General features: G+C 39.5%; 1 protein-coding gene across 11 annotated transcripts in view; it reads left to right on the forward strand.

The window, feature by feature from the left end:
- Hhla2 (HERV-H LTR-associating 2) overlaps positions 1-23861 on the forward strand; it is a 78327-nt gene that overhangs the window by 25144 nt on the left and 29322 nt on the right. For 6 of the 11 annotated variants that reach the window (XM_041673444.1, XM_041673443.1, XM_041673453.1 and 3 more), the window contains one exon: positions 4060-4149. The exons of the other annotated variants lie outside the window; for them this stretch is intronic. The gene's annotated coding sequence lies outside the window, so the exon portion shown is untranslated. The remainder of the gene's footprint in view (positions 1-4059; positions 4150-23861) is intronic. 11 annotated transcript variants of the gene reach the window in all.

Raw genomic sequence — 23861 nt, forward strand, 5'->3', positions numbered from 1 at the left:
TTTCCCTTTAGCACTTAGGAGATATTTATTATTTCTTATCCCTTTATTTCTATTATGAGTGTTTAAAAATAAGGCGTATTTCTAATATTTACTGTTTTCAAGGCAGTCTATCTTTTTAGTTTGTGTTATTTTGTCCTTTATGGTTATTTAAATACTTTCTTTTTCTATTATTTGTGACAGTTTACTATGGTGTAATTTAATTTCTTTTTGTTTGAGGGTTTCTATGCTTTTTGAATCTTGCTAATTTTATGATTTAGAGAATCTTTATGCATTATTTCTTCAAATAGTTTCCATATGCACTATTTTTACTTTCCCTGGAGTATCACTTAAGGAATGTAATAACACACACACACCATTATCTATAGTATCCTTTGTTTCTTGTCTTTCATCCTAATGTCTCCCGTCATTTATTTCTCTTTGCATTATGCTGGAGGTTCTTTCTGATTAACCAGAATCTATCCAAGCTTCTTCCTTACTATTATTCTTTTGTACTGCCGAATTCCCTGGCCTTATTTCTTTGAATAAAATGAATGTTTTATGTTTAAAATGAATAATTTGTGTTTAAAACCTCCAACATTTAAAGTTTTCCTGACTATTTGATAATTTTCTTGTCATTGAGTACTTGTTATATTTTTTATCACGTGTCATGATTTGTTTGCAAGATATTGAAATAATTTTCAACCTGGTATAACATCCCTCAAAGAGGATTCTGTTTTGCTGGGACACTCATCTGCTGGGTCAAGTTGATCTAATTTCATTAATACAACATGAGGAAAAACACTAACATGCTCAAGGTGAGATGATAATGGCCGTTTCTGAATTATGCCAAAGCTCACAAAGTATCCCCTGTAGTGAGTTGGGAGGAAAGCAATCAAGTTCAGTATGATTCATATAGATATCGATTTGATACATAGATATACATTTTAGTTGCTTTTCAAACATCATTAAGACAACCCTTGGAGCAATGAATCTGCTCCAAGGTGGTTATAATCTGTGGTGGTTATATAACCCTTCCAGGACTTCAGATGTGAAGCTGAGGCAGAGGGGAATCATGCCTTTTGGTCATGGAAAAACTTGGGCTTCAAATCCATCCATCTGATTTTAGTTGTTATGGTAGAAGAACATCTAATATCTATGCCAGTTCTCCTGAACTTGGTTATATTCCTGGCTTTTCTGGATGTGCATGACTAGAAGACAATGCTGTTAGAATTATTTGGTTTCTTCTTTCAGGGGCAAGTTTTGAGAATGGTCACCAGGCTAACTAAAGGACTGAATCTGTATAGTGACTCCTAGTCACACTCATTTCCACATAAACACACACATACAAAAATTAGAAGCTTGGATCCTCACATTAGAGCACATGCAGTGTTTATCCTTCTGAGCCTGGGTTACCTCACTTAATACAAGACTTTCCAATCTCATCCACTTTCCCGCAAATTTTCTAGTCTCAGTATACTTGATTTTCTTTATGACTGAATGAAATTTCGTTGTATATGTGAATGACATTTTGATGACCTCTTTATTGTTGATACAAACATCTAGACTGATTCCATCCTGTCCTATGAAATACAAACACATGTATCTCTGTGCTGCGGTGTACATTCCTTTGCATATAAACCTCGGAGTGGGCTAGCTAGATCATATGACACTTTGAATCTTAGTTTCCATATCGACTCCTACTGTGGTTGCACTGGTAAACATTCCTATCAACAGATGTTCATGAGATACAGGCCAAAGCTATTCAGAAGAGTAATATATAGGGCATCAGAACACTTGTGATGTGGAAGGGCAAGGGATAATCCTGGAGGGTCTAAGAGGGGAGAGAGAACAGGGCGAGATGAGGGAGTTGATCAACTAAAACTAACCATGTACAAAAATGTCCTAAGAAAGCCCATAGTTTATATGCTAATTAGAAAATGAAAAGGAAATTGGGTGGGTATAATACATTGCTATCACAGTCAATTTAGAATTAGGACAACAAATTATCCTGTGGAATGGTAAAATTTAGCATTACATTACAGGGGGCAGTTAGGAGGGAAATTTTATTTTATTTATTTTGTCTAATGATTATAAGGTTTAAATGTATTATCTCCATGTCACTTGTGTAACTACTGGGTCACTGTGAGCAGAGCACCCGAGAGAAACAACTAAAAGAAGGAGAGGCTTTGTTGGTTCATGGTTTCAGAGGGTTGCAGTCCCTTGTATCTAGCAAGGCATGGCAGAGAAGCTCCGTCTCGTGATGGTGGGAGCTTACAGGTGTGTCTTATTTACATCTCAGTGGACCAAGAATCAATGAAGAGAGGCTGAAGCAGGGCCAGTTATCACCTTCAGAGCCCTATTCCTAGTGAGCTGCTCCCACCCTCTAGGCCTTACTTATTGAAAGTGCTGCACCCATTAAAACAGCACCAGAAGGCCTGAAGAGATGGCTCATCCAGCAAAGGAGCCAGCTACCAACCTTGACAGTTTCAACCCTTGGGACCCACATGATAGAAAAAGAGTACTGATTCCTGCAAGTTGTCCTCTGACCTCCACTTGTGAGCCATGGCCCACAGACATGTACACATGTACATGCACACGCACGCTTGCATGCACACACACACACACACACACACACTTCAATAACAAATGTAAAAATAAAATAAGATAGAGCCATAAGCTGGGTATTATGCATTCAAGTCATTAACCAGTAGGAGACATTTCAGACTCAAACAACAATGGTTTCTTAAGAGAGAATGAAATAATGTCTGTGATGTGGGGAAAGGGACTCACTGGAAAAAAGCCCAGTGTGCTCCTGTTCCTAATTGGGAGGAGGGAGGCTTTGGGGTTGAGTGATGCTGCCAAAAACTCTTTTGCACCGAGAGCAACAAGTATGGGGAGACTGCATCTCAGAACTTGGAAATGTTTGCTGGATTCATGTGTGACATTTGTTTACTGTGTTGCTTTCCTCAATGACTGCTCAGGCTGCTTCAGTTTGGATGGTTGGCTCAGTACCCAGAGGGTGTTTGATTAGCTAAGTTTTGAAGCAAACACATACACTGTAGAGGAAATTTACCCTGGAACAAATGCAGATCACTTAGTCAAAAGGCTGTATTTTCAGGTAAGTCTTCCCCGGGAGAAAATGCCACAGGAGCTCTTTTAGAAGCACAGATGAACAAAACACATTTTTTTGTACCCAAAGAAACAGAGGTGTGGCCTAACATGTGATTTAGAACCAGTCAACTTGACCTTGGAGAGAAAGAGACCATAAAAGGAGAAAATTAAGGAGTGAGACACAAGGCTGATTCTGCAGAGACTATTTACCAGGCAGAACCTTCATTGAGAGTGGCAGAAATCAGATGCAAACCAGCTTAATCACAGATATCGAGATGGAGAAGATGAACAAATTGCTGTGTTTAGCTTGACTATAGTGCATATCAATGTGAATTTATTCTTTGCTGAGTTGGGGAGAGAGACAAAATGTTCTAGCAGGTTCAAACATACTTAAAAGACTATGAACTTGAAATGAGTGAGGCACGCCTCTTGCCACAGTCCCAAAAACAATATGGACAAGTGGCCTTGATCGGAACTCATTACGATCAGAAGGCAAAATAAATCTTCCTCTTTTCAAGTTGTCAAGTTGGTTTTCCTAAGTATTTAGTCATGGGTGATGGAAGTTGATTAACACGGCTATCTACTGCTGCATGACAATTATGCCCTGAAGGGTAGAGTCTGCCAAAAGTACAGTGTCTTTTGTGATGTTTCAGTTAAGGTGTGGCCAAGGATGTGGTAGCTGAAGCTGTTGAAGAAACTGCTTCCAAGCCATTCATATGAACTGCTCTGAAACTTTGGCTCTTGGTCCTTGTTGTGTGGGTCTCCACATAGGATTGTTCATCAAAAGAGTGTAACTATAGAGGGAAACAGATGAAATAATCATAAAAGTGGAGTATCACAATTTCTGCTCTATTTTCTTTTTTATGTTTGTGTGTGTGTGTGTGCACGCGCGTGTGGGCGTGAGCATGTGCGTGTTCATTTATGTGTGTTTCAACCACCTTTGTTTCTATTCTGCTTCCTGGACCACAGGAATATTCGTTCTGATGAGACAGATTGCTAAAGCAGGCTGCAGAATCCTTTGAAATGCACATTACTCCACTTCCAAGGCCAGGACTACAGGTGAGTCAGCCATACAATTTAATGGATTCTAAAGTAGCATAGATCAGTGTCATGCCAAAGACAAAACACCGCAGACTCCAGATGGCTACGGCCATGAATCCAAAGACAGTTCTGTATACAGTGCTTAGGAAATAACCCAAAGAAGCAGAAATCTCTGGCTCTAACTAAATATAGGAGCTTCTGGGATTAATTAGAGCCCATCTTTAAAGCCTGTGTTTATTTATCTTCACTTTGGAAAATTAAACAAAAAATTTTTATTCTCCAAGTGTCATCAAAGTTGTATCATAGCCAAAACAAAAAATTAGAAAGGAAAAAGGTATAAATATCCATATGTCCATCCTTCTATGCTTTGAAAACAGCCTAGAATGTAGCATTATTTTAATCTACTAGTTTGAAGAGCAAACAAATTGCTGCCCCCTGGCTTTCCTAATATACCACATTTCTATACATATAAAAAATGCAAGGTACCAATTTGGGGACTCAGAAAGTTGGCAAGAATAGACATGTAATCAGAGAAAAGCCTTAATTATGGACCCATGGGTACTAGTGAAAATGGGATGGTTGATACCCAGTGTATTCAGAAAAATATCATTCACATCAAGTATGTTTAATAGAGGGAGCTTAATGTAGGGAAATAGGCTCGAAAAGCTGAAAAACCAGCAGACAATGACAAGAAACCCAGCTGTAGTGTGCCTCTTCCTGGGGATACATAAAGAAATGGCTGTGTGCTCCTGATAGGCTAATGACAGACGAAAGAAAGGTTCCATTCAAGTCCAGCTTGGTGAGCCAAGGAATCTATTGGGGTTATGTGCAGGAATACAGGGTGGCTTAGAAGCAGCTGTATCACTGAAAGGTCCACCTTAGCATGGGTGATAACTCATGAAAGCTGCACCACTAGCCTCCCAGTCCCTAATTAACTGCCCATCTCCTATGTACTGTAGCAACTCCCAAGGACATGCATGGTTGGGACAGGCAGGTGGGGATGGTGGATGGAATCCCAAGGAAGAGTTTAGTGATGCTCATCCCTGCTACTATGGAATAACCTCATTATTACCACTACCATGGGCTTAGTCATCATTGTATTGCTTTGCTTATTTTGTTACCACGATGTAAGCCTTGATATTCTATATACCACTCAAATGAACCACACCTGAAATTACAGAGTACCACACGTATTAAGCCAATTAAGAGTGTAAGAGTTTATTATTGGATAGTGCCTTAGAAAGATTCTTGTTGGAGAAGCTCAGGGCACAGCATTTTTAAAGCCAGAAGACCTCACAGACCACATTTACATCAATCTTAAATGAGGATCAGAGTAACATTGTAAGATCTGTTTTGGCAGAACATAGTTATTCAGATACAGAATCATTAATTAAAAGATTTATACTATTAGCTGTTATTTTTGTTTATTCTTAAATTGTACAAACATTAATTATTTCAGTTAATGCAGCCAGAACATAGTCAAGGTCGTGGAAAACCCAGAGTTGTCCAAACAGATGTGGCTGTTAATAGGGAGGTGGGTAGAGGGCTGAGAAGTGTAGAAGCAGATGCAGAATGGAGTCAGGGCGACATGGCGTTACCTTAGTCTCTCCACCATGGTGATCCAGTCTCATCATCCAATAGTCATGTCATGCCCAGTGGAAACAGCTCCACTACACTGCTTCACCCTCTTCTGGCTCATACATTAGTTCTGCTCCCTTTTCCATTATGTTCCCATAGTCTTGGATAGTGTGTGTGTGTGTGTGTGTGTGTGTGTGTGTGTGTATCAAAGGGGGAAGAGAGGGTAGTAGGAGAGGGGGAGAGTATGCATATGTAACACATACTGGGTCACTGTGCCACCCAAGCAGTATATATAAGCAAGAGCATGACAGAATAAACCACAGTAAAAGACACTTGTTCTCAGCAGCTAAAGTGTCTGAAGTATCAACAACTGCCAAGGAGGTTTTCTTTCATTATTATAGGCAACAACAGTCATCTTTGGTTGCGAATATAAATGTTCAGAAGAGAATTAGGCGAACCCTTTTTTTTAAACAAAAACAGTATTATAGCCTTCTCAAGGGGACTTATGATTTCACAATCACAAGCTTTACCCTCAAGTATATGAAACATGGGCTCTCTTCTATAGAGCAGGACTTAAGTACAATCCAAAAGTAACTTGCTTTTACCTATAACAGTAATGCCACTATTACACCAGCAGGCACATATTAGCTTGCACACTCACAGAGGAACATATGGGATTCAGAGCTAGACTGGACCCTTGGTGATCAGCCTGCAGAGTATGTTATGGCACTACAGCATACAGCATACTCACTATGGGCACTACTCTAGCAAATTTCATGGGGTCTGCCTGGCCAGCAACTCAAAGGAAATTCACCCTGGGCCCACCAATCATCCTTCCTGATCTTCACAGGTAGACACACAGACCACTTAGTTAAAGAAGAAACTGGGGCTAGCTATTACAAACTATGGAAACTCCTTCTTTTGTGATAGTTGTGGTCTGCTATCCCAAGATTTTATCCTATAGAGGTAAGGAATGATGAGAGAGCTAGCTAGCTAGACAGAGACAGAGAGAGACACACAGAGAGAGACAGAAAGAGAGAGATATCAACCAACATGTTAATTGAAAAGAAAGTGAGAGAGCTTGTTTGTACTTTATTGGTAATGAAGAAGAGTTCTTTGAAGACAAGATACTGTTCTAACTTCAAGTACACATGCCATGTGCTTTTAAATAGCTCTGGAACAAAGGAAACAATAGGGGAGCAAAAGTTTGCTGTCTTCTCAAGCACAAGCACAGGTTCTGGTTCTCTGTCATCATTTTCTCCAGCAAATCCTGCATGATATAAATTTTGCCCGTTCCTTTCAAGTGACCCAGACAAGCCCCTTTGTCTATTTACCCTTTCCTCAGCCCCTCTTAAAAGTTTTAGTACTTCACAAATCCAATTTAAATGATGACTTCACTCACTTAGGTGCTCCAAAGCTAATCCTACCTCATGAAAAAAAAAAATCATGTCCTACCATGAAACTCAATAAAGCCACTAAAACCTTAAATAGTCCTGAATTTTCCACTAAATTAAAGTATGCTTTTGAGACAGAAACTCCCTCTGGAGCCCAGATTGTCCTTCACCTTAAAACAATCTTGCCTCACCATCCTGAGTGCTATGACAGGCACATGGCATCGTCGCTGACTTAACTTCTCTTTTTACTATCGTGTCTGACCTGGGATATTGGACTTTAAACATTGCCTCTCTTGGGACCATTATGTTTATTTCATCTCCTCAGTGCTGTCCCATTTACTGATTTGCCCCAATGTGCCCAGGTGTTTGAATCTCAGGGGGGGGGCTTAATCAACACAGTTTTTAGTGCCTCCTTACCCTGATGCCCTGCCCCTAGCTGCAAGTATAAGTACCTGCATCTCATTCTTCCTCTGACCTTATTTTTCCTAGTAAATCAGGGCTAATAAGGAAGATTCTTCCACACATCTCTTTCTTATTCAGGACAGCTCCCCCTGGGCAGAAAGCACAGCATCATGTGTGTTTTATCACTCACAGCAAAGGCTTCACAACTTGCCACAAGAACTTCCTTATAACCTCATTTTGTATGTGTTACTTTCAGGGACTGCAATGCATTGCCTAGTCCATCTGGAATTTTGAGGGTATCCCCAGACTCATATGGCAGACCGCATTCACCAGGGAGGTGTGCTACTGGACACCATGTAGAAGATGGTTGTTTTAGGATTTCTTCTGTAGATGCTCCGCCCCCAAATGAAACAACCTCACTTTTATAGCACGAGCTATAAAACTGGTCCACTTAGACCTATCTTTGGTTTTGCTAATTTCTCATGTGTCTTCCTAAGTCAGTAGGGCATTGATTGTGTGTTGCGTGGGAAACCAATGAATTTACTGGTTTCAGTGGTTTCAGTGGTCATCCCATACTCAGAAGAAATTGTTTTGCTGCAACACTAGGCACATGTGGAAGTCACTTTCAAGCTAGAAATAATTCTATCAGATTTCAGAGGTCAGGTTACTTCAGGGAAGTTAGGGCCCTAGTAGGACTAGTAGAAAAAGAAAACCTTCTCAATGTATAATTAATTAGTCTGGTGTTGATTCTTAATGAAATTGTTATTCCATATGTTATCTCCTTAATAGAGCAAGTTTATGCAATGACTAAGGCAGATCCAAATGCTGGAAAATGCCTCTGGCAAATGCCATTAGCACAATTGTGACACACTCGCTCAGATTTTGGAGAAAAGCTGCTACCTTTTGCTGGGCTATTATTTTTAGAAACCTTGCTGATTCAGATTCTGAATCAAGAAGGTACTTGAATTTTAAGTTCCATGGTAAGGAATACAGAACCACAGCAAAGGAAGGAAGGACAAAGATACATTTCCCTGGCAGAACTCCATCAAATAATAAGTTTTATGAGTGTGTTGGTTTCATGCCCACTGAGACTACCATGTTTGTGATCCTTCCTCACAAGTTGTTATGGCTCTGTGAAGAGCTGCTTTGAAAAAGCAGGGTATGGGACCGACAGGATGACTCAGAGAGGAAGCATTTGCTTTACAAACTAAGTAACTTGAGTTCAATCCCTGGGAACTCACATAGGGTAGAAGGAAAGAACTGTCCTCTGACATTGCTTGTGGGGGCTTAGATGAAAACGGCCCCCATAGGCTCATATATTTCAATGTTTGGTTCCCTGTCAGTGGACTGCTAAGGGAGAATTAGGGGGTATAAGGAGGTTGTGGAATTTTTCTCAGCACTTAGGGAAAGCCACCAAAGTCAGACATGTGGTGGGGGAGCCTTTGTATGAGGGCCTGGAGAGGCCATTTCATGAAGCTGTGAAGGTGAAGCCTGGATTGCATTGAAGGCTCCAAGATGTTGGCAATGCTAGAGCCATAGGATACCTCTCAGGGAAAGCTGCAGATAAGACATGGAACCAGCCCTAGAGGAAGAAGTATGTTGTAGTCAGCAAACCTGGAAGGAGTGGAAGACACAGAGCATAGATACAGAATTTAGAGTTTCGTTTTTGCTTTGGTCCAGCATTTCCTCACTACACTCCCTTTGTCCACTTTGGGTGTGGGAATGTGTATTCTGCACCATTATATATTGGAAGTATGCAATTTTCTTTTTGATTTTTACAGAGGGTTACAGCTAAAAGATTGCCTTGAGTCTCAGAAAGGATGCTGGGTTTTGAAATGGTATTAGGACTGAAAGACTATGGGAACTTTTGGAGTTGGATTGAATGTATTTTGTATTATGATATGGCCAAAAGCCTATGGTGGTCAGGGAGCAGAATGTGGTAGATTGATTGAGAGTGGCTCCTATAAGCTCATATATTTGGATGTTTGATTCTCAGTTGGTAGACTATTTAGAAAGGATTAAGAGGTGTTGGTGTGGAAAGTCCTTCTGTCTATGTGTTGATTTTATTAGTTAATGAATAAATCTGTTTTGGTGAGTGCCTTAGCAGAACAGGGTAAGGCAGAAGTTCCAAACAGATAGAAGAGGAGAGAGTAGGCAGAGTTAGGGAGCTTCCATGAAGCCACCAGAGGAGAAAGACGCAAGCTGCCAGCTAGAACCTTGTCAGTAGGCCACGAGCCTTATGGTAAAATATAAAATAATAGAAATGGGTTAACCAAAGATATAAGAGCTAACTAGCAACATGCTTAGGTTATTGGCCAAATATTATTGCAAATAATATAGTTTCTGAGTGATTCTTTCAGATCTGAGAGGCTAGGAAAAAAACGAGCAGCCTCCCCCAACAAGGTGAGGCCTTGTTGAAAGAAGTGTGTCACTAGCGATAGACTTTGAAGTTTCAGAAGCCCAAGCAAGCCATTCCCAGTTCGTTCTCTCTCTCTGTCTCTCTCTCTGTCTCTCTCTCTGTCTCTCTCTCTGTCTCTCTCTCTCTCTCTCTCTCTCTCTCTCTCTCTCTCTCCCTCCTGTCTGTGGATCAGGATGTACAGTATGTGAGCTCTCAGCTGCTGCTCCAGTACCATGTCTGCCTGCCTGGTGTTAGACTCCCTGCCGTGATGGTCATGTACAAACCCCCTGAATCTGTAAGCAAGCCCCCAATTAAATGCTTTCTCCTTTGAGTTGCCTTAGTCATGGTGTCCTTTCACAGCAATAAAACAGTATCCAAGACATCCCTCCATTACCTACACACACACACAATAATGATGAGCAATAAAAATAAAATAAGGCACAGGAAACCAGACATCATCAGTACTGAGTAGTGTCTTCACAGCCACCCTACTCTTGGCAGGGTTACCTCTGGAGGACCATAAATGATGGAGGAAAACTTCCAAGTAGATGGGATATTGAACATTGCATCTCACTTCATTTTTTTCTTGGTGGAAAGATCATAAAGACAGGATCAGTATCCATTCTGGCACCTGCCACTCAAGGAAACAAAAAAAAAAACTGACTAGAGGACTGAAGAAAAAAACCTGAAACCGTGGGTCACTGAGAATGGATCCAGAGTATAAGATAGCCTTGGAGGCCACTGAACAAGTATGTCACAGATACTAGATCAACCCAACTGTGTAGAGGCTCCTGCACACATCTGAGAGCCTCCTTCAAAGTTGGGTTTTCCTGACAATGAAATGGAGCATGGAAGATGCAGACACTGGAGTAGGATGAGAGGCTTTAGGCATACTCCATAGATAACCTTCTTGTTATCAAAGCAGACAAGGCTACAACCATATATGAGTGTGCCATCTGCCTACCTTCAGGACCTGCCTAAATCTCTGATTCAGCATCACCGTCAGCTCTATGCTGTGTTGTGTTTAACCACTCCAACCAAGAAAGGGAACGGCATTCCATTTTCTCTCTTTCTCTTGGCTATGCTTCTTCCAGACCTGTCAGCCCCAGACTTTCTTCCAAACACTTCATACTCCATCTTATTATTCCAACCAAACTGGTTGTGAAGGAAGTTTCTTGTTTAAAGAATGAAGCTGATGAGCAAATTCAAGAGTAATTAGTTGTTTCATCTTCTCTATTGATGAACGTGATAGCCTCATGACTGGGTCAAATGGTCTCTAATCCCAAGTCCTAGAAACTCACAGGGCATCCTTTACCTGAAAACACAGCAATTTGCAGAATGCAAGTGAGAATCTGACTCTGGCCTCAAAATAATGTGCTGTGTCTTGTAGCTAGAAGACATGGAGTGGAAGGGGCAATGATGTGCCAAACACTTCCAACTCATTAACTCCTTTGTAAAATCTTATCCGACTGCTTCTTATAGTGTCACTCATTGCTCATTAGTGCCCAAGGGAGAAACCATGGAATAGTTTGATTCTTCTGAATTGGAAGACAAAATGAGCCACTCGGGCTCTTTGAGGTTGGAGAAAAGTGGCAGAAGAAGGAATTCTGTCCTATCTGTGGTGACTGAGCTTGTCTAATAAGGGGAAGTACAAATATATTTGGGAGAAACATGATATGTAGTAGATCTTTTTCACTTCCTCGTCTGCTCAGTGACAAGGGTTCATAGGGGTCTCCTTTTCCTCCTATGGGCAAAGCCACTTAGAATTGACAGAGATCAAACACCAAAGCACAGGGAGTATACTCCAGTGGGGAGACGGCTGAGGGGTGGCAAAAGTTAGTAATCACAGAGTCAGTAAGGCAAGGGGAAAGATATTTATGCCTAAACCATCCCTCAGACAGAAAAATGAAGGCTGTTTTCTTGCTAGCTGTATTATAGCTTAAAACAAATGCTATCTTTTGTCTCCAAATTCTACAGAGAGTGGTGGTGGTACAGGGTGTCTCTTGAACTATATTAAGCAGAGCTGGGACATCAATGGGTATCATCTGGAGCAATGCAAGTCAAAGTAAGGTAACAGTTAATAGGCTAGCACCAGTGCACAGAAACGGAGTATTGCAATGTTACCGTGACATTGTACTTACTGTGTGTGATAATAACTTGAGGTTTGAAGAGGATGCCCCTTTAATTTAATTTTTACCAATTCACTTTTATTGCATTTCTCCAGTGATTTCACCTATGGCATATTAGGAACAAATGTTATTGCCCCTTTCCTACAGGCAGTTTGAGAAGCACTGACCTCCATGAACAGTGGCAGCTTGCAAAACAGGCTTTGATTCTTGATGCAGTAGCCCTGTGGAGCTTCCACTTCCCATTGTGAAGGGAAGCTTGCCACTTTTTTTCAGAGTATTTATTATTGTTAGATGAGAAAGCTTTGTGAGAGAGAAAGACAGTAAGAGAGAGAAAGAGAGAGAGGGGTGGGGGGGGGAGAGAGAGAGAGAGAGAGAGAGAGAGAGAGAGAGAGAGAGAGGAATGAGTGTGGATTGGGCAGTCAAAAGTACTACACAGAGATTTGAATAAGCTGCAGCTTTTGTCTTTGTTATCTTCTCTCTTCCTCTCCTAACCAGTTGGTGTATTAGCCGTGGTTTCCTTTCCCAAGGACAGAAATGTATAACCAAATATTGGTCTCTATAAAAAAGCTGGAAAGTAGAAGAAAGACCCATCAGAGTAGAAGTTGATTGGAGCCCAGTGGGCTAGACTTCTACTAGTCTCTAGTGTTCTTACTGCTGACATTCCTGGACTGCCTGGGTCTCTGCTGGTTTTGATACTTAGTTGATCCTTGTTCAGTTGCAGAGTTGTTGTTGTTTAATCTAAGAAGACACAGGTCTTTCCACTCTTCCAATCTCTCTCGCCCCTTGAAACTCCCTCCCTTTTGCATAATGTTCACACTTTTTTGTAACCTGTTCTTTTGTCACTAAACCTACCTTAAATGATACTGTCTTGTACTGTTCTTTTGCTGTGAAGAGACACCATGACCAAGGCAACTCTTATAAAAAGAAAACATGTAACTGGGGTTTGACTTACAGCTTCAGAAGGTTAGTGCGTTATCATCATGGCAGGAAGTGTGGTGGCAGGCAGAAAGGCAGGGTGCTGGGGCAGTAGCTGAGAGTTTTACATCCTCATCCACAGATAGCAAGCAGAGAGAAAGAGAGAGATACTGGTCCTGGCCTTTTGAGACCTCAAAGCTCATCCCTAGTGATATGCTTCCTCCAATAAGACAGCATGCACTCTACCAAGGCCATACCTTCTAAATCTTCCAGTGATCTTAAACAGTTCCAGTCACTGGTGACTAAGCCTTCAAATATATAAGCCTTCTCATTAAAACCACCACAGAAAAAAAGGACTTTACAGTCTTAAAAGTGTTTGATAAATATTGCTGATTTATTTTTCAGAAAAATTAAAATTAGTCCATGTCATTATCTGAGATTTAAGTGACTGTTACCTGGTGTATTTCCCACAAGAGAATAGCAAATGCACATGTATATAAGTATATGCATGTGAAAAAAGTGTGCTAGGTTAAACATGTCCAACCAAAAATTCTGAAATGAAATATTCTAAAACCAAAGTCTTTAAACAATAGCAATGATGCCACAAGCAGAAACAGTTGCCTCGTGAAACTTTGTTTCAAGTACAAAGTTATTAAAAGCATTATATAAGATTACATTCAGGATATGTGTGTATGTAAGATATCTTACTATATACATGTTAATATTCCAAAATAAGAAAGAATAGAAAACAGTTAATGCATGAAGCCTTTTGGATAAATGAAACCCAGTCTGTAGCTGTACATCTATCCATATATGTCGCTTGGACTAATGACACGAGCCTGTAAGCATGCATCTTTCTATATATGTCTCTTTGACATTCTTCTAAGTTGGAAATGGGGCAATATTTGCATTTTTCATATCTTTTTATAAATCATTGACGGGTGAATTGGGTGATAGGAAGTGTCAGAATATTTTTATCTGCAAGTTATAGAAACTGAATTCAAATTAAATAAGACAGAAAGGGTTTTATTAGCATATATGCAAAGACACCAGTGTAGCTGATAGAACTGAATGAAAATGTATGGACCCAAGTCAGGAGAGCATGTGTTTTAGACAGCACATTTGCTCATTCATGCAATCACCTGCTTTCCAACAATCAGTCGCCTTAAGCCCTGGTGGTCACTTCTTCCCTTTCTGTGTAGAACTTTCTTTTGTTTAGTAGGAATTATTGCTGCTGCGTAAGTAGATCTTGGTTAAGGTTCAGCAGTGGTGTGGCTTCTTTTGCATCACTTAGCTTACTGCGCATAGGGATAGGTTGCTATGACTGCTGTGCCTGAGTTATTAATTTATCCTCAGATGGAATAGTAGGACACAACTGTAATTAGCTAAGATCCTTCTCAGAAAGAAATGAAAATTGGGGAAGAAAGACTGACTTTAAGGCAAGGTGACTAGGCATGAAGAAATGGCCCCTACTTCCTTGGGCGGGACTCTAAATGTTTGAGCAGTCAACAGCGATATGATGATAAGATAATCATGAAGTTCATCATCTAAACTGGAACATTTTTGTAAAGGAAAGTGGCTTCCATGAATAATTAATGGAATATATATACTTATCCTACCAGGAGAAAGCTGAGCAAATGAAAGAGAGGCGATTTGGAACTGCTGTACTCACTGACCTCTTCCCTGAGGTCTAAGACAAGCTATGACTGAAAAGCAACATAGGATTTCACAATCACCACCCAGCACTTGCCAAAACTAAATAAATTCTTGGAACCAGGACCAAGACTCAGAAAAGGGTTATGACTCACAAAAGAAACATTTACTTGTTGATGATTGGTTCTCAGGGGAATAATTCTAGGGTGATGAATCATGCTTTCAGTTTAAGATTTCTTAGCAGAATAGCTAACAGAAATCTCAAAATTCATGAGCCTGGTGAAATTCAAAGTCCCCACTGACATTTGCCAAGTATGACCTTCAACAAGTTATTTAGTGCCTTTAAATACTTGTCTTTGACTATAAAATGGTAATTTTAATATGACACATGATTATGCTTAAAATACATATTGATACTATATACAATGCATTTATAAATTGCTTATAGTTAAATATTATACTTTGTTTAGAACTCTAAAAGGCTAAAATATCCAAAATGGAATAAAGAACATAAAGAAAAAAATCTGTAGGTGTTCCTAGTAGGTAGAATCTTCTAGTAAACATTGTTCATGCTAATTATTTCATTTATCTTGATTTTCTTGTTATACCAATTGTTTCCTTCAAGACAAATACAAAACCAAACAAAATCCACCAAAATATGAAGGAATGGCTGGATATCTCTCTTGTGGTTTAAGGATGTCTTTGGCATTGTCTGTTCTGTAGCTAGAAACTTTCAAAGTGTCCTCAGGATTGGTAGGAAGAAAAGTATCCTTCACAGGACTTGCTTTCATATGTTAGAATACCACAACTAACTTTACTGGGATCCTAAGTGGACAAACCTGACCTGGACTCAGGTAGACAATTTCCACTTTCCTTCCTCTCCACCATTTCAATCTCTCCAGTCTCCTGTTTGTAAGGGCCTGCCCTTTTTCTTTTCTTCCCTCCATCCCTGGGGACTCTGCTAAACCTTGCTGTCCTCCCTCACCCAGAATCCACTTGTGTCAGCCCCTAATACCAATAAACACTCTCTACAGGATCCCTAGTGGCCACAATGGGAGGAAGAGGGAAGAGATGGAAAAAGAAATCTCAGGTGTTTAATAACAAGCTAGAAGAAATAGACACTTCAGTCAAAAAGAATGTTAAATCAAAAGCAATTTAGGCACGCAGTATCCAAGAAATCTGGGACACTATGAAAAGACCAGATTTGTGAATAATAGAAATAGAGGAAGGAAAAGAAACCTATGTTAGAGGCAGAGAAAATATTTTTAATAAAATGATAGAAAAATGTTCTAACCTAAAGAAGGAGGTACCCTCTCAAAGTAGATAAAAGAAGCTTACAGAACACTAAATAGTCAGGATCAGAAAAGGAAGTCCCTTTGGTATATAAAAATTAAAACCGTAAACATAAAAAATAAAGAAAATATACCAAAAGCTACAAGGAAAGAGACCAAGAAACATCTAAAGGCAGATCAATTAGAACAGTGGCTTTCAATGAGTGGGTTATGACCCCAGGGTCAAACAACCCTTTCACAGAGGTTGGCTAAGAGCATCTGAAAACACATGTTTAAATTATAATTTGTAACAGTAACAAAATTACAGTTATGAAGTAGCAACAAAAATAATTTTATGATTGAGGGTCACCACAGTATGAAAAACTGTGTTAGAAGGTCACAGAATTAAGAAGGCTGAGAACCGCTGCATTATAATAACAACACCTGACTTCTCAATGGAAACTCTAAAAGCCAGAAGAGCCTGAACAAATGTTGGAGAAATTCTAAGAAAACACAAATGTCATCTCAGACTACCATAACCAGCAAAACTACCAATCACAATGGATGGAGAAAGAAAATATTTCTTGATAAAACCATATTTATGCAGTATTTATTTAGCACTTCAGCTCTTCAGATGATGCTAGAAGGAAAACTTCATCTGCAGAAATTAACAACATCCAAGAAAACACAAAGAATATATAATCGTCAACAAGCAAATCAAAGGGGTCCGGTAGGGAAAAAAATCCACACTATAACAATAAAACCTCGGGAATCAATAAACACTATTCATTGATAACTCTCAACATCATTGCCCTCAATTCTTCATAGAAAGACACAGCCTAATAAACTGGATTTGAAAATAAGATCCATCTTGTTGCTGCATCTAAGAAACACACCTTACCTTCAAGGATAGACATCACCTCAGGGTAAAGGGATGAAAAAAGATATTCCAAAAAAATGGACACAAGAAGAAAACAGGTGTAGCCATTTTAATACCTGACAAAATACTCTTCAAACCCAACCTGTCAGAAGAATACTGCATATTCATCAAAAGAAAAAAAATCTACCAAGAGGATACCAAAATTCTAAATAGAACTATAACCCCTAGTGAAATAGAAGCAAGTATTAAAAGTGTCAAACCAAAAGAAAAAAAGAAAAAAAATATTCCAGGTCCAGAAGGTTTTAGTGCAGAATTCTATCATACATTCAATGAAGAGTTAACACCAACACCCCTCAAATTATTTTACAAAATAGAAACAGAAGAAATATTGCCTAATTCATTTTTATGAGGTCACAGTTATTCTGATAAGAAACCCTCATGTAGACCCAACAAAGAAAGAGAATTACAGATCAATTTTCCTTATGAACATAAATGTAAAAATACTCAATAAAATATTACAAACACCTACATGACCCACTGACCATGTAGATGTCAAGCTGTTGACTACCTAGGTTCTTCACCCTTACTGAATAGTACTTATGGTATTGAAAGTTACTGCACACTTCCAGAAGAGAAAGGTAAACCCTTTCTCTGACATGCTTGCTTGATGTGGTGATGTAGTAGTGGGGCAAATGTTGAAGGAGCAACCAACCACTGTCTAATTGGATTTAAAGCTCCCTCCATGAGATGGAACCCATGCCTGACACTGCTTTGGCTGCCAAGAATCTGAGCCTAGAAAGGCAGTGGACTTAGGGCAAAATCAAATATTGTTTTTTTTTCTGCTAATGGAACATAGTGATACAATGACTCTTAACAACATTCTTCTATACCCATGGATCAATATTTCACTCACTTATTAACAGAGAAGCTTTCTCGTATAGAAGTTGGGAACTGACTGATATAGAACCAACACCTGAACTATTTCAGAGAGTGAGAAATCTTGCATCATTCAGTCTTAAATGGTATGTCTTCATCAGATCCCTCTCCTCAGTGCTCAAGAAGAGTAAGTGGAAAACTTTTAAGAACTAATTCAGGGCTGGAGAGATGGCTCAGTGGTTAAGAGCACTGTCTGCTCTTCCAATGGTCGTGAGTTCAATTCCCAGCAACCACATGGTGGCTCTCAACCACATGGTGGCTCACAGCCACCTGTAATGAGATCTGGTGCCCTCTTCTGGCCTGTATACTTAATAAATAAATAAATCTTTAAAAACAAAAAAGAACTATTTCAGAGAGTGAGAAATCTTGCATCATTCAGTCTTAAATGGTATGTCTTCATCAGATCCCTCTCCTCAGTGCTCAAGAAGAGTAAGTGGAAAACTTTTAAGAGTCAGAGGGGATGGAGATACCAAGAAAACAGTATCCTCCAGACACAACAGACTGATGCTCATATGGAACTCATAGAGATTGTGACAGCATAATTGGGTCTGCATAGGTTCAAATAAGATGGAGTCCCAGAACTGAGATGGGGAAATAGACACAAGCTCTCATCCCCTTTTTAAAATTAAAAGCTACCTCTAATTAATAATCACTTAAGACAGAAAAACTACTTTCTCCAAGGGAGTCTCACTTACCTGTTTTGTTAGATTTCCTTAGTGGATTTGTTAGAATTTCCTATCTATAAAACCATGGCATCTCTAAACAGAGATAATACTTTCCTATCTGGGTGCCTTTTACTTATTCCTCTTGCCTGATTCTGTGGCTAAGATTTCTACTACATTGATAAAATGGTGACAGTAGACATATGGCTAAGGGTTTGCCATGTAGCTTTTTGTCATGGTGCATTTCTTCCACACATAATTCATTGAGTGTTCTTATCAGGACAGAGTGTTAGACTTTATGAGTACAACATCTGTATATATTGAAATTATCTTATGCTTTTTTAAAGTCATGTATGGCATCTTTTGATTTATGTACAGTGAACCATCCTTATATCACTTTAATAAATCCTCCTTGATCTTGGTTTATGCTCTTTTTACTGTGCTAGTTTTTAGTTGAGAATTTTAAGTCTATATATCCTAGGGATTCAGGTTTTCGATAGTTCTCTATATTTTGTTGTATCCTTATTCTTATCTGGTTTTGTTATCAAGGTAGTATTGCCTTCATTGGACGAGTTTGGGGAAATTCCGTTCTTTACACTGCTTTTTTGTTTGCTTGTTTGTTTTTGGAATAGTTTATAACCTTGTCTTAATTCTTTTTGAATAGTTTAGCAAAATTTACCAGTCCCAACAGTTAGGGAGCATGCATGGGACCAGATTAGGCCCTCTGTATGTGTGTGACACTTGATCTGTTTGTAAGGCTTCAAGCTATAGATCAGGATCTGTCCCTGGTGCTTAGCTGGCTTTTGGGAACCTGTTCCCCATGCTGGATTACTTACTTAGCATTGATGTAGGGGGAGGAGCTGCCTCAACTTGATGTGCCATGCTTTGTTCAAACCCAAGGGAGGCCTGCCCCTTTCTGAGTGAGGATGGGAGAAGAGTGAATGGGAAGGAGGAGAGGAGGGAAGGGAAACTGTGATAAGTGTATAAAAATAAATAAAAAATGTTAATAAAATAAATAAAATAAAATTTAGAAAAAGGTCCCAGGCTTTTTTTGTGGATATATTTTATTACTGATTCAATTTAATAACTTGTTATTGGCCTGCTCGAGTTTTTAATATCTCCATAGTACAATTATGTAGATATATGTATTCAGAAAGTTATTTCATTTAAAATTTCAAATTTGTTGGTATGGAAATTGCTCAGATGGTACCTAACAATCCTATGTTTTTTAGTGCTGCCATTAATAATGTCATCTTCACAGTAGAATAATTCACATGGCCTAGGTAGGCTGAACATCATCAGACAGGGCACCCAGCCCTTTAATCAGCCAAGATGTCCAAGCAGAATGACTCCCTTGTCTCTGGGCACAGTTGCCAGGCTGCTCTGAGGGACTATAAGAGGTCAGGCAAAGTTTCTCTTTTCTTTTCTTTTCTTTTCTTTTCTTTTCTTTTCTTTTCTATCTCCCTCCCTCCCTCCCTCCCTCCCTCCCTCCCTTTCTTTCTTTTTCTGTGTAACAGCCTTGGCTGCCCTGGAACTTCCTTTGTAGACCAGGTTGGTCGGGAACTCACAAAGATCTACCTGCCTCTGCCTCCCAAGTGTTTGGGTTAAACATGTGGATCACCACTGCCTGAGCCAGAATCTCTTGTTGTTACATCATGGTACTTAGAGTCTCCAAAGGGTAACATACAATAGTGACTGGTGTGAAATAAAAGTCATTGGTTAATCTGTTTCTTTGGGTGAGTGCAATAATGTGAATTTGTTGCTGTTTCTGCAAATGGACTCATGGACTGTTAGCTTCTCTAACAACAAGATATCATCCCAGAAAAAGCTCAGAAGCTAAAAGTAGTGGAATTAGGATAATACATAGAAGGAACAATAGTGCCAACAAATGTTTGCTGTGTGTTTGCAGGTATAGGAAAGTCTTTTAAATGAGAATTCTTGTTGGAAAACAGGAAGATTTATGGAGAGATGAGATTAGGGGCTAAGATAAAGATTCAGAGGACTTATCAGAAGTTGGGTTTGCTTGAGAAAGAGATGGGGAATTTTATATTGTTTGAAGTGGGTAACATTTGATCTTTCAATAGTAAGAGGCTGGAAGCCACCACAAGAGAAACAATCATCTTTTGGCAATAAATTATGCCAGGCCTAGACTTCATTGTTAATACACAGGCCGTGAGATGCCTCACTCATAGGAACTTCTTCTCCTATGTGTTATGCACCACTGGTTGATTTCTCATCTTTCACATCCCCTTGCCTGAGTTTGTAGCATCTTTACTATGACCAGACAATTCCAGGGCATCTCTAACCTTAGAACCCAATGGATCTGGGTAGAGCTTGACTAGGTAGGTGCACTGGGGGACTTAATTTGTATGACTGAACATATATGTATGCCAGAATGAGTAAAACTTAAATTTTTCAAAAAGTAAAAGCCTATATGCCAAATTAAATCTTTTCTCTTGCCCCTCTTAATGTCTTAGCTGACTCAGCACTAACTCTATGGCCTTGAAGTACAAACAGTTATAGTGTAAAAATGTCAGCTTCGTTATTTCTCAGGTATTTACCTTGAAGTTTCTTTACTGTTTTATAGGCTTATTTTTATAATCCCCTTGAAAACAAGGATTTATTTCTTTCCATTTTTGTTTGAAATAAATAAGGAAGCACGATTTCCTGGAGAGTCAAATAGGCAGACAAACCCTTTTCTGGTGGAGCGGAAATCTCTCACGTTTGTAAAACGATGCTTCATGTGAAAGTCAGTATTTTCGTTTTAATGTTGATACTAAAAGGAAAGAGGAATTTTAAAGTAAATGTGCTTTTTCTGTTAGAAACCTTCTATACACAACATAAGGTGCATCCAGCTAGCTATAAAATTCCAATGGCTCATATCTAATGTTTGTAGCTTCAAATTAAATGTTACTTGTACTATTACCAAGCACATGAATGCCTCTTTACTCTGGTAAAAGATAATAGGACTTCTTGTGGCATTTTGCTAAGATAAGGCGAGAGATTGCTTTCTTCTGTACTTTATTAGAAAAATAAGAAAAAGCTTCAGCTGTTTTTCTTCACTGATTGTTTTAATTCGGTGTCACTTCTAAATACCTGGAGACATCCGAAGACTCATTTCAAGGTAATTTAAATCTACTGCTTAATTAACAGTTCAGGAGTAGGGGATTCAGAACAAGTAGGAGGAGGAACTCAGAAGTTAAACATGTAGATCTCATTATTCTGTCCCTTCATCCATCTCTGTGACATTTAACTATTTTGCTTCTCACATACCTGCTAGATGAGTACTGCCCTCTAGGCATCAAATCGATGTTTAGACGGTAGAGACAGGGAGGAAAGCAGCAAGCTACAGCAGACATCCTCCTATGGACTTTTCTTTCTTCTCAATCTTCAGATGGTGGCTGTTGTTTTTTAAATTGATTTCCGAAGTTTATCAGGGAATAAAACAGTAGAAGACATTGAACATACTTTATTGAATATACTTTATCATTTCCATTAGACTCAAAGTCAAGAATAGGAAAGGGTGGACACACAGGCATTGTGGTTATGGTGCCACACTCAGGAGTCAAATATGCAGTTCTGTTGGCGGCCAGTTTTCAAGGAACTAGAGAATTTCTGGCTGGCTTACACCTCGCACAACTCAGCTTCACTTCAGTGTGGCCACCAGCTATCAAACTTTGGAGGACTCCAAATCCTGCCTTGAGCCAGTCCTGGCTATCTCAGCTACCTTTCCTGAACACCTCAGTTCTCCACTTAGCTGGAATTGATCACGTCCTTCATGGGACTGGGCAGAGGAATTCTGTGGGCAGAGAAGGAATGGAAGCGGTGCATTTCACACCGTCCTTAGAGAGTTCATCCCCTTCACACTGATGAGCTGCTTTGGAATGATTTCCTGCTGCCTTCTTAGCCACAGACTGGCTCCTTTTGTTAACCATTACAGTTGTACTGGTGTACTCTTTCTGAAATAAAGTCTGACTTCATGATTAGCACACATGTGCTTAGTATGAGTTCTAAAAATAATCAGGATACATCCGTTCTACCTCTTTCCAACACTTTCTATTCCATGTAGTTGCTTGGTCATAGCACTTAAGATTTATGTTGCAATGTGGCTGCAGCTTAGCTCCGTTTTCTGTTAGAATATCTAATCTCCCCCTCTTTTCCCTATTTTCCCTTCTGGGCCGGTTTCTCCTCGTTCTTCAAGCTGTTGCCTTGAAAGCCTTTTCTAAGTACCCTACCCCAGCAGGCTCCAGTGTTTAATAGCATCTCATGAGAGCTCTTACTACTGCTCATGTTTCTGTACTGTGATTTATTTATTTCATAATCCACCTGTCTTTCGGTACTAGACTGAACTTTCTGAGATTAAGGGCTGTCTGACACATCCGTGTAGTTTATGACCCATAGGTGATCAGCTTTTATGGTTTTAGTGGTCCAAAAGATGTCAAATTTGCTACGTGACAAAAACTTAGTCCTGTTTTGTAGGAGATCAGAATAAATTTGAGGTATTTGTTCTTGTGTCTTACAATCTTAATGTTTTCTGACTCTAACTTAGGAATGGATAGTGTATACAATTCAGGGCTTCAGACACAATGCTTTATAAACAAAAGTTATTTGGCAGAACTGACCCTGAGTGCTAGAGAAGTCTCACTGGCACAAAGCAAACATGATAACCACTGTACTTTAGAAGTGATTCACCTAGCTTTGCCAGGTAGTTTTTCTTTTCTTATATACCAGGCAGTCAGGTTAGCAGCAGCATTAAATCCTAAGGACAGGAAGTCACTAATCCAGGTGTACATAGGCAGGATGCTTGCTGGAAGTCATATATCATAGAGCATCACCGGATAGAAGTTCAAAGTCATATACGCAACTATGAATGAGTCTTTTTCAGATTGGTTTGATGCCTGCTCTGGACCTCAAATCTTTGATTTTGATATTCAGTTAGATATGGGGATACAAGGAGGAGCTTCCTACTTCCCGATCTGAAGGAAGGAGACAGGGATTAAAATGGAGTGACTAAACTTCCCCTGGGAAATGAAGTGTGTTGGAACTATCACCGAGAGGCTACCATAGTTGTATTTTTGTGCAGTGCTTCTGACCAGCATAGGATGAAATTCACAGAGTTGGGTGATAAATGCAAGGAATCACGTGGAGCATCCTATGTCAGTGCGGCATGCCTCCACATCCTCCACATGTTGATGAGCCTTCTCTGCGATACCTTATTTGTAAGATTTGAGATTGTTTGTTGCTTCAGTTGAAATCCTTACATCTTGCATTACAAGAAAGTAGTTGAACTTGTTTTTAAGAAAGTTATATAGGCAATTAAATTCTAAATTTTGTAAACTTAGAGGAATCCACTTGTGGTCTAGGTTTTTGGGGAGGGCGAAGAGAGGCTTTGCTCTGAACATGGGAACTGCTGTCTGATGTTTCTCTGAGTCTTCTTTCTTGTGCTACCCACGCCTGTAATGTCATATCTCACATCTTCAATGCTGACTGCTTGCACATAACCGGGAATCTC

Source organism: Microtus oregoni, unplaced genomic scaffold, assembly GCF_018167655.1.
Source record: "Microtus oregoni isolate MIOR12 unplaced genomic scaffold, Mior012 000023F_ref0000262, whole genome shotgun sequence".
Lineage (NCBI taxonomy): Eukaryota > Metazoa > Chordata > Mammalia > Rodentia > Cricetidae > Microtus > Microtus oregoni.